Below are 10,706 nucleotides of genomic sequence, written 5' to 3'. Positions count from 1 at the left end.
GAGGCTCAAGGGGGGCAAGTGAAAGCATGTGGATGCCTAATTTCGAGAAAGAGAAAGATATATAGCAAGGGTTTTTCATCAGTTTAGTTGGACAGTGAAAGGTGTGACTCTCCCCCTCTAGTTTCCCTCACCCCCTAAGAAGATGTTATGGACTATTTCTTACTTTTCCTTGATGCTTTGTTCCTGAATCTTCTTAAAGAAAGCAGAAAGAAGTGCTAAGATCTATTCCAAGACTGATGTCAGTGGGCAACAGAAGCTCCTTGGGAGGACAAGCAGACACTAAGTTAAACATGAAAGAAGTGTAAGATGGTGTTACTATTAGAAGGTTTCTACTATGGGAGGATTGCCAATGAGCAAAGTAAAAGATGATGGGGGGAGGGGAATGGGTGTTTGGGGGAAAAAGAGTGAATTAAGGGCAGTGGGAGGAAGCAATGGTCCCAAACAAAGCTAGAAATGAAGAGGGTAGAGTGATAAGGAGACATACGCTAATCAAGGAAAGAAGAGGTACCTTGGATTCCTCAAACTAATCTTGTTCTTTTTTTTTTTCCAACTTCAAAAAGAAAAAATAGATGGAATGGGAAAATAAATACTATGTGCAGATTATCAAAAGGAGAGGATTAGCTTTTTTTAAAAAACTTGTATTCAACCACCATTTCCCAATTTTATGAACAGTTTAATCTTTTATTTTCTTCCACTCTTATAGAGAAGTAAGCAACGGAAATAAGCATGGTCTCCTCCACTAGCTTCTGCCGCCTCATGGCTACATGGACACCATGAATAAAAAAAGAGGTTTCTCACTTGTGTGACCAAGACAGTAACTACGGCAATTTTTTTTTCTTCCAAAATTGTCAATGATAATGGTAAAATCATCTAAGTATCTCACTTAAACATGCCTTTCCTCCTATTTGACCTCCTAGTAGCTTGGAAAAGTCAGTTTCATCCTGGGATATTTTATATAATCAATACTGTATAAAAAATATTTCAAAAAAAGGCTTCTTTAAATTACATTGCTTTAGCAAATTCCAGATATATGTTACAAACACACACATGCATGCACGTGCACACACATCCTGTCCTTAATTTGTAATTTCAATTTTTAAAAAGGTAAAAATAGGGCTTCCCTGGTGGTGCAGTGGTTGAGAGTCCGCGTGCCGATGCAGGGGACACGGGTTCGTGCCCCGGTCCGGGAAGATCCCACATGCCGCGGAGCAACTGGGCCCGTGAGCCATGGCCGCTGAGCCTGCGCGTCTGAAGCCTGTGCTCCGCAACGGGAGAGGCCACAACAGTGAGAGGCCCGCGTACCGCAAAAAAAAAAAAAAAAAAAAAAAAAAAAGGTAAAAATAAATTAATAGATTGGATATTAGATAGCTGTTCCCTTCCAGAATAACATTAGGTATATTTAATTTTGAATCATTCTTGGCATTCCGACTGGGTTTATTCTAGCTCAGTTGTCAATCTCCCATTGCACTGTCAAGGCCTGCCTTATTTAAGGTATTTCTTTTAGCATTATAAATTTACTACAGTTTTCTCTAATTCCCTTCTCTGTATTCCTTCATCTCAGTTTCTCACATTTAGTCAGGTAAACTTAATGATAGTCGTCAAGGTTATCTTTAAAAAAGACTGTCCACTGAAAACATAAAATAATCATTGGCTTTCTTTGTTTTTTACATACACGCATGGATATGACTATATTGCTCATAAAACTGACCCAAAGAAAAATACTTCTTCTCTGGTTTAGAAATCTCTGTAGGAACATGTTTAGGCACACAGAATATTGTGTGGGGACAGCCAAACGGCTCTCTCTAGGGTAGGAAAACCTTTAAATCTTATTCATTCTACTCATCTTATTTCCACTTAAAACAACTGTGATTGCCAACCTAGCTGAAAGACAAACTTAAGCTTCAGCATTATAAGAAAACATCTTTCAAAGGAATATCAGAGAAGGCTGTACGAAGGGAGAAAAAGTCATAAATAGTTCTCAGATTTCATTATTTCAAACCCGTCTGCATTTTTCCTTATAGAGAACACCTTTAAACAGACCTTTACTGAATTTTCATCTAGAACACTTGCAGTTTCTTACTGAATTAGAAGTTACTTTTAAGATTAATTTCATATGTTTTACAGCCAATCAAGCAACTTTAAGGGTTACCTAAAGTTATCCGTAGTGAGGGGTTATCAGTAGTGAGTATTCAAAAATTATTCAGAGAGATGGTGTCAATTACTCCCAAGATGAGAAGGGAAAGATATAATGTATTAATTCATCTCCCAATTAGGTAAACTGTTAAGGGCAAAACTCCAACTAAAATAGGCTTTGTGAATGAGACTGATGGAAACAAGAAAGACCATTAATCATTTTGACTAGAAAAGGAACAGCACAATTTCAGGAATAAGTTTTAGCTATTTCTTCCCACTGGCATTAATCAAGAACATTAGGTAATTTTTCTCCAGGTTATTTCCCATTATATACATTCAGAATTATGCTGCATAAAAATATCCAATATCACAAAGTACTCCCAGGTTTTTAGAGATGGTAAAATACCAGAAATAGTAAGTGATGCTTTATTTCTATAACCTGTTAGAGCTTTTAAAAGGCTTCCATACATTATCTCATTTAACCCTAGAAATGATCTCTCCTCAGAGAAGTATTGGGACTGTCTATCCAGATAATAACTAACAGAACTCATTTGATTCTAGGGCTCTGGATTTCAAAAACTGTGCTAGTTCTAATTTATCACTTTGCATTCCTGATTTTATGAACACACTCATTAACCACAAACAGTAGTTTAGAAAAAGATAGCCATAAAAATGTGATAATTTATACTTGGTAGTTTTTTGTACCCTCATTGCTCAGCAGTATACAGTCAACACATCATTAATTCATTTTTGTGATGTTTTTAAAAATCATGAAAGTTATTTTATTTGTATCTAATTATCTAACTGCAGCACAAGCTATTAAATATGTAGCAATGCAGGACAGTTAGATGCAATAAAATTTCATCCATTTATTTATTTAACACTCATGCATTTCTCACAGTCTGTGCAATAATTTCTGTATTAAATGCTGGGGATATAAAGCCCATTAAGAAGTAGGCCCTTTTCCCTATATGGGAAAAGAATCTAAAAAAGAGTGTATATATGTATATGTATAACTGATTCACTTTGCTGTACACCTGAAACTAACACAACACTGTAACTCAACTATATCCCAATAAATTTTTTTTAAAAAAGTAAATTCAATAATATATTGGAAAACAAAAAAAGAAATAGGCCCTTCTGTCAAGGACCTTATAATTTTCTTGAAGAAAGGCAAGTAAATCTTGAAGAAAGGCAAGTAAAGAAAGGCAAGATTACCATAGCTAGATTAGTGCTCATAAAGCTATTCACTATGTCATCGGTGCATAGAAAATAAGTAATATATTGTACTAGAATCAAGACATATTCATTGAGAAGGTGACACATGGTGTAAACTTCTTAAGACTTAACTGTGAAGGGTAAGATGGAGGCAGAGTGATTAGAAGTGAGACCTAAAACAGGAGAACTCTTTCCAGGATACTCAGAGTCACTTAACCAGGAGATCTGATGTTAGGTGGGGATTTTCCCAGGCTCTGGACTCAGCCAGTAGGGCCTATGAGGACAGTGACGTATTGAGTTATAAAGAAGAAGAAAAACAGAGGTGAGAGAGAAGTTGCGAAAGCAATGTTCGCAGGGACAGATTTTCCTTCCCTTCCCCTCTGGAGAAGGAAGGAATGGTGACCCTCATCCTCCAACAGAAGAAAGGTCATTGAAAAGGGGCTCCAAGGGGTCTAGAAAAAAACAGAGACCAGTGTCTCATTGCCTGCTTGGACCTGTGTGTCGGCCGTGGACTTGTTGATTTTCCCACCTGTGCCTCCTTGAACAGGAGAACAAGAGATCTGGGGGAAATATTCCAGGGCTTGGGGGAGGGGAAGTGGGCAGCAGGGAACATCCTCCGACCCAATGGCTGGTCATCATAAGAATGTGTGAGCTGCCTGTGGATGAATGCAGTACTGTGAAAGATAGTATGGGCCATCTGTCCAGGGCCAGACCAACAGAACAAAATGATGGGAAGTGGCAGGGGAAAGTAGTAAGAGGCTGGTGGTGTCCTGACGGACGTGGGTAGAAGAGGCCCAGGTGGAGCTGGCTGTCTCACAGCTGGGAACTGTCAAGTTAGAAGACTCCCAGGAGAGCTGCTGAAGGGCTTCAGCATTTGGATTTCAACAACAGAGGGGCCCTGATGGCCTGTCACTGTTAGCCGGGGAAGCAGCCACCACTAAGAGCAAACTCCCAAAGTGTCTGATAAGGAAGAGACACTATTTTACTCCCTCCTACTTCCCCCAGCACACGGCGGGCAAGAGCTGGAGCCAGGGAACAGGAGACAAAGGAAGTGCCCCAGAGACACACGTGCTGCTTCCACTTTCTGCTCTAAGGCGAGGGAGTGAGAAGGGGAGTGAAAGAGCAAATCAGCCCCCGAACCACAAAAGTGATGGACCCTGGAGGTGAGAAGTAAGAGAGATGTAAAATACATGAGCTCTGACGTCTAAAATGGAGAGATTTTTACATAATCAAGAGCCTTAAGGAAATCAGTGAATTTGTATTTTGTCATGTACTATCCAGTGGGTGGAGAAGTTTGACATAGTAGAGTTGAGGAGGGTGATTGGAGAAAACAAAATTAGGTTTATGTGATGTCTCCACTGAACACTGAACAGTTAGCTGATTCTAGCTGGACATCTGGAGAAGAGCCAGAGGTGAGCCTGGAGAGGGAGGTGGGAGGGAGGACAATAAGGCTATAATGTGCTAAGCTAAGGGGTTAGAAACTTGGATTGAAAGCCCTGGGGAGCCACTGAAAGAATCTAAACAGGGAAGTCATATAATCAGAGGGTAAAATGTACCCTTTGGTATCAGTGACTGTTCACCTACCTACCTAAACTCATCTAGTTTAGGCAGGGAAAAAAAAATGTAATAAATAAAATACCATTTTGTTAGCAAATGCCTAGGTCACTCTTGGCAACTGTGTCAATAAATTACAATATTTTCTTCTCAATGTAAAAAAATCAGCCCAAATCTAATGACAGAATAGTTCCCTATGTCTTCAATGTATACGCCAGTAAAATGTGCTTGAACTTTTCAACAACTATGAGTTAATACAATTTGTAACTGGTTTAAATTGTATGCCTTAGAAAACAAACGACTATGTAGAAGTCAGAAGCTAGAGACACGTAACTTCACAAAATTGGGACTGAATCATTAATCATGATTGAACAATATTTTTTAAATTTCCAGGCAAGAAAAGCTCATAAAGATATTAGTTCAATTATAAGCATATGTGCTCAAACCTATACATTTTAACATCCTTGCACAAAAACAATGTAGAATGCTAAACTAAGTTAATCTGTCAAAATTCTATCTTTTACCCCCACCTTTGACATGAAAATATTCAGTAGAACGAAGGTAGTACTAAAGAGAGAAAATTTCCCAATGGTATTTCCAAAAATTCATCAGCAGTCTGGTCATAGTTAAGAATGTTCCTGAAAACCGAATGCCAAATAGAAAAGTATTTCTAATCAACATTGCTGAACATGGGCATATTTACCCAATTAGACACTCACTAGAAGCTGAAAAGTGAACCTGGTTCCAATTTTTTGACTTCAGGGAAAGTAGAATATATTGGTGAAAATTTGATTGGAGAAAACTGGAAGGTGATTTTAACCCTGTACATTTAAGAAAACAGGATTGAGTCTGTTATATGCAACATGTATCACTAAAGTGCTCTAAGTTAGGAGATAGGAGAGGAAGAGGAAAAGTCTAGGTCAGTCACTGACTGTTCATTTAAACTCCCTACCTTTACCTCGGGTGCCTATTGTACAGGAAGATGAGAAAAGCTTTTCTTTCTTTTCATCTAACTCTAGAATATTATGCCATTCATTTATTTTTTTCATTTCAGTTTAGCAGGCAAAAAAAAAAAATCCAAAAGGATAAATATCTAACATTTAATTAGATGAAACATGTTGAACGTAAGGAGCATAATAAAGGAACGAAGGTATTTCTTTTTGAAAAGTCAAAATACAGTGGAAAAACAAAAATTAAAACAATTAGGAGTTGCAAATTAAATCACTTTTTTTCAGTTATTAAAAAAAACCTGAAATGTCTACAACATTATAACTCAAAGTGTGGTCTTCGAACAGCATTATTGGAATCACCTGGAAGCTTATTAGAAATGTAGGCTCTCAGGCCTCAACCAAGTTGCTGAATTCGAATTTACATTTTAACAAGATCACTTAACAATTTTTTAAAAATTTTATTGAAGTACAGTTGACTTAAAATATTGTGTTAATTTCTTCTGTAAGGCAAAGTGACTCAGTTTTATATATATAATACACACATATACATACATATATACACACACACATATATATATATATCCTTTTTCATATTCTTTTCCATTATGGTTTGTCACAGAATATTGAATATAGTTCCCTGTGCTATACAATAGGACTTTGTTCTTAATTCTTATGCCCGTTGAAGTTTGAGAAGTTATAGAAAGCCCTGTTGAATGCCTAGAACGCCGATGAACGGTTTCTACCTCATAACTTAGGAAATTAATTTAGCCCAAGTCCATCATTAAAATAGGAACACTTTAATTTTCCAGATAGCTAAAGCAAGTGTAAGTTTGCTTGTTTGCACATATTTAATTTTTTTCAAGTTTTCAACACATTAATACCTTTATATATGGAAACTAGTTTTGTTTTATCAAATAAAAGGCATCCAATCAGCTTGGATTTGGGAGAAAGGGTTTCTAGAAATAAATCCCATGTTTAGAAATCACCCTCAATAATGGAAAGTTCCATTTCTCATTGCTGAGACCTGGCCCCAGTGTGCTAAAATGAAAGAGGGTTTTCTTTATGTCAGCTGTGCTTTTTTTTTCATTTGGGCCAAGTTAGAACACAAGCCATTAGCTAATTTTTATTACTCTTCCCCCTCTTTCTTTTGCAACAGTTGACAGCACCCCTTCTTCAGGTGACTGCCCTGAGAGCAGGAAAGCCTGGCAGAAGGGGATCACTCATTTGTACTTTATTATTTCAAAGACTTAAGGAAAACATTAGAAGAATCATGGAGGAGAAATGTGGTGATGAAGATAAAGAGCAAGAATGGATGAGAAATGTTAAATGGGAAACATAAAAAAAAAGCATATTGTGAACAAACTCAGATGTACAAAGTTTCTCAGAAACACAGCTTTCTCTCTCTCTCTCTTTTTTTTAACGTTGCTATGTCATCTTTTAAGTTTTACTAAAGAACTTTTATTCTGCATGGTAGCTTCGTGGTTACAAATCTAAGAAATAGAGATTGCATTACAGCTTTTGTTTATTAAAAGAGTATAGTGACTTTTAGCTTTTAAAATGCCAAATGTTCTTATTCACTATTGTTTATTCGTTCAGTCATACTATCATTTCTTCAGAAAATCTCTGCTGAGTAAACTATGTTTGCTCAGGAACCATTCTAGATGCTCAGAAGATATCAGTGAATGAAGCAAAGAACCCCCGACACACCCCTACTCTTGAGCTTGTGTACTGATGGGAGGGGGATGGAGACAAAAATAACCTATAAACAAAATAAATAAATAATTTCTGAGATTGTTAGACCATCATACTAAGTGAAGTAAATTGGACAGAGAAAGACAAATATCATATGATATCACTTGTATGTGAAATATAAAGAAATTATACAAATGGACTTACTTATAAAACAAAAACAGACTCACAGTCGTAGAAAACAAACTATGGTTACCAAAGGGGAAAGGGGGGAGAGGGATAAATTAGGAGCTTGGGATTAACAGTTACAAACTACTATATATAAAATAGGTAATCAACAAGGACCTACCATATAGCACAGGGAACTATATTCAATATCTTGTAATAACATAAAATAGAAAAGAATCTGAAAAAGAATATATATATATATATAGATATCTGAATCACTTTGCTGTACACCTGAAACTAACACAACATTGTAAACCAGCTATACTTCAGTAAAAATATAAACAAACTGAAAAGCAAAGGATATTGAAAAAAAGCTATAGACTATTTTGTTAGAGGATGCCATTATAAATTAAGTTGGCAATTCACTTCCTTTCTATTCCACATGAATAGAATAAGTATGTCCAAGCATGAAGGAAATAAAGTGCATAGCATTATACAATGAAGACTCTAAGTGTTGCTCTTAAAGACCTTAGTAACTGAGTGAATGAGATACAACAGGAGCGTAAGTAAATATTACAAAAGGCAGATTATTCCAAGTGGTAAAAAAAAAAAAAAAATGGGTTTCAGGGGACTCAGGGGAAGAAATTTTTTATTTAAATAAATGAGATGACAAGAAATGAGGAAATGGAATATTCCATCAGAGAAAGGAAGTGCTAATTTTAAAGAGCTTAAATAATAGATGTGACAAGTTGTGCTTAAAGAAAATATTTCAACTGTGTAATAAAAATATATTTCCCAAGTTGAAAAATATATTTTAAAAATCTGGCTGATTTCAAACTTCAAAGAATGAACACTCTGAGCTTTGACTAATCCAAAAGGAATATTTATATAAGGTTTTATAAACGGCCAGTATCCTTGTTTGGAGACTATTTCCTTTCCGTTATGTACCTTCTACTTTCACGGTTAGTATCACTCAGCAACCGTGTTTTTGTGAAGTGTAAATTAAAATTCAAATTTAATTTTCTTAGTTGGCATAGAAGTTGCTTCATTTGTTAGTGAAATCACTTTTGAAATATAGGACACTATTAAGTAAAGGTGGAGACTGTGTTAAAACTGCCAGTCAAGTAGAAAACCAAGGTCTAAGAGGATAAATCATCAGTAAAACACCCAAGCAATAAAGACTTCCATTGTTAGGTTGATGTTTTCTTAAGGTCTCCAAGAAAAGATGAATTCACTCTGATTCTCTAAGGAAATGGGTCTTACCTGATTCTTTTCTTTTCATTTTTTCTAAGCAACAGATGGATAAACAAGGAAAGTCAGTGTAGTGACCATGGAGAAAGCCAAACGTGCACAGGAAGAGTACAGAAAGACTTTTTGAATTGCAGGAGGCAATGAATGAGGCAATAAACATTAGGCCAGTATAAAAATGGTATAGAGTATTAACAGTTAACTTTTGTATTATATACTTCATAGCTTACAAATGTTTTTCACATACCATAATTTATTTAACTCAAAACAACTCTTTGCTTTCATCGATGATTAATTATCTGTTAGTCATTATTTTTCATTAAATGGACTCAATGTAATCCCACTGTCACCTACGGCTAAGCCTTCAACTGTGGCTGTTTTGAGTTACTTCTTGGAATGGAAGGATGGGAAGAAACCTCTGGAAATGCCTTGTCCATAAAATCTGATACCATCCAATGATCTGGAGGGGCAGGAAAACAAATGGCCATACAAAACTTCTTCCAGTTGCAGAAAAACTAGCCCAAACTGACTTCAACCAACATGCGTCCAAAGTTAGAGAGGCAAAGCTTGATTCAGAACACACAAGATATCACTAAGATCCATCCCTTGGCTTTATGTGCTTGGATTGCCTCTATTTTCAGGCTGCCACGAGAGGGTCAGCTTCAGGCTCCCATCACTGTAATACCCAGTGCATCAGAAGATAATCTGCTTTCTGGCTGATTTAAAACTAAGTCCAGAATTGAGTTTAACTGGCTGTTTTCCTTGCTTTGGGTCCTGTGCCTCTCAGACCAATAACTGCAGCCAGGGGAAGGGACAGAGTGTCCTAATTGCCTAGGCTAAACCTAGGTCAAATGCACCATCCCTGGAGCTAAGAGGGAAGATGTAACATCAGGGTTCTGTTGCTACAAGAATGGAGGCAAACAGGCAAAAGCAACAAATATCTATTACTTGTAAGATACAAACTGTTGCAAAGAAAAGTGTTTCACATCTTGCTATTATTGCATTCTCTTCACCGCTGTTCTATTCCTTCTCCCATCCATTTTACCTACTGCTCCCAGATTAGCTGTTCTAAAGGACAGTCTTGTTAATGTCACACTTCTATCCAGAAAACTCAAAATCTCCCTGTGATTTAAGAAACATACCCCTTAGCCTGATGTTTAAGGCCCTCCACAATCTGGTCATGCCCAAACTTACCTCACCATTCCTATCTCTAGCCAAACAGAACCTCCCTGGGCCTTTATTTCTGCGTTTTCCTAAAAAAAAAAAAAAAAAAAAAAAAAAAAAAAACTTTTTCTTTGCATCTCTGCTTGTCTAAAGTGTACTGATAGTTTAATAATTGAAGCAAATGTCATGTGTTTTTATGAAGTAGAAAGTAATTTAGCCCTCCTTTCAACTCTCAGAACAATAACCTTCTCCTGCAGTCCTCACTACTTTCTACCTGAGTCACAGTTATTTACAGATCTGTCTACCAGAGTCCCTATTACCCACTGAAGGTGGGTTGAGACTCAAACATCTTTGCCACTTTTGAAAAAAACAAAGTACCTTCTATTCAATAATATGAGTGTTTTCAATAAACAAATAAATATGGAGTACACAGGAAAAAAAGACATCCTATGTCTACTTAGGCAGAAATATTTTTTCTGACATTGGAAATAGAGTTTTAGCAAAGGTGATGAAGACACAAAATTAGAAGGTTTGGTTCTCATCCTCAAGGAACTCATGGTTTAGGTGGAAAGACACACAGGT

Source organism: Pseudorca crassidens, chromosome 11 (assembly GCF_039906515.1).
Source record: "Pseudorca crassidens isolate mPseCra1 chromosome 11, mPseCra1.hap1, whole genome shotgun sequence".
In the NCBI taxonomy this organism is placed as follows: Eukaryota; Metazoa; Chordata; class Mammalia; order Artiodactyla; family Delphinidae; genus Pseudorca; species Pseudorca crassidens.
The sequence above is the reverse complement of the archived record's forward strand: the minus strand, read 5'-3'. Positions refer to the sequence as shown.